The 1,690-nt window shown below is 35.6% G+C and overlaps 1 protein-coding gene across 1 annotated transcript in view; it reads right to left on the bottom strand.

Moving 5' to 3' along the window:
• LOC105820529 (zinc finger protein 780B-like) overlaps positions 1-1,690 on the bottom strand; it is a 12,529-nt gene that overhangs the window by 2,833 nt on the left and 8,006 nt on the right.

Below are 1,690 nucleotides of genomic sequence, written 5' to 3'. Positions count from 1 at the left end.
TGATATCAGAATCACCTGGAGAACTAATAAAAAACACAGAGGCTGAGGCTCCTAGGCTAGGGCCTGGACCTCTGTATTTTTACCAAGTTGTACAAGTCATTCTGACACCCACAAAAATTTGTTCCAGGCTACAAGACACTAAAGAGATAAACAAATGTAATGCAGAAGCTGGAATGGGTTCTCCCTAGAAAGTAAATAGCTGTTAAGAACTTTTTAGGGGCCAATCAAGGTATTTGAATATGCAAAATATAGAATTATGAGTGATTTCCTTAGGGGTAATTATGGCACTATAGCTACATATGATATTGTCTTTATGACTGGGAGCTATATACTGATGTAATAAGGGGTAAAGTGTCAATGTCTAAAACTTATTCTCAAAGGTACAACAAAAATACACAAAAATATGACAAACATAGCAAATTATTAACTATTTTGAATCTAGGTGGGGTACATGGGTGTATATTTTACTATTCTTTCAACATACACATTTATTAAATTCAGTGTCTTTTATGGGCATGGTTTGTGGTGCTCCAAATGATTACAATAGTACCATCAAAGATCACTGATCACAGATCATCATAATAAATATAACAATGAAAAAGTTGAAATATTGTGAGAATTACCAAAATGTGACATAGAGATATGAAGTGGCCACACGCTGTTGGAAAAAAACGATGCTGATAAACTTGTTTGCTGCAGGATTGCTACAAACTTTCAATTTGTATAAAATGCAGTTTCTACACTGTGCAATTAATCAAGGTATACCAGCATCTAGTAAAATAGTTCATGGGGAATAAATGGTGAACATGACAGCTACCCTACATTCCTCATATTCAAAGACTTTCTCACCAGAATGTCTCCTCTGAACTCTAAGGTGTTTCGTGTGACTGTGACTATAAAACGTCCCACATTTCTTATACTCAAAGGCTTTCTCACCAGTATGAATGCTCTGTTGAGCAAATCCTAGGCCATGATGAAAGTTCTTCCCACATTCTTTTATATTCATGGGATTTCTCACCAATATGAATTTTCTGGTGTTGAATAAATTTTTCATACACAGTGAAGGCTTGTCCACACTCCTTATACTCATAAAATTTCTGACAATTATCAATTTTCTGATGTTGAATACGCTGACCATTCACAGTAAAGGCTTTCCCACATTCTGTACATTCATAGGGTTTAAGAGGTATATGAATTCTCTGATGGGCAATAAAGACTGAACTAAGTCTAAAAGCTTTCCCACATTCCTTACATTCATAACGTTTCACACCAGCATGAATTCTCTGATGTGCATAAAGGGCTAAACTAAGTCTAAAGGCCTTCCCACATTCCTTACATTTGTAGGGTTTCTCACCGGTATGAATTCTCTCATGCTGAACAAGGTTTGAGCTACAACTAAAGATCTTTCCACATTCTTTACATTTATAGGGTTTCATACCAGTATGAATTCTCTGATGTGCAGTAAAAACTGAACTAAGTCTAAAATTTTTCTACATTCCTTACATTCATAGGGTTTTTCACCAGTATGAATTTTAACATGTTGAACAAGGTTTGAGTTACAACTAAATGCTTTCCCACATTCTTTACATTGATACGGTTTCTCACCAGTATGAATTCTCTGATGTACTCTAAGGTCTCTACTACCAATAAAGCATCTCCCACATTCTTTACATTCATAGGGGTTTCTCGC

Source organism: Propithecus coquereli, unplaced genomic scaffold (genome assembly GCF_000956105.1).
Source record: "Propithecus coquereli isolate 6110/MARCELLA unplaced genomic scaffold, Pcoq_1.0 Scaffold53, whole genome shotgun sequence".
In the NCBI taxonomy this organism is placed as follows: domain Eukaryota; kingdom Metazoa; phylum Chordata; class Mammalia; order Primates; family Indriidae; genus Propithecus; species Propithecus coquereli.
The sequence above is the reverse complement of the archived record's forward strand: the minus strand, read 5'-3'. Positions and strand labels throughout refer to the sequence as shown.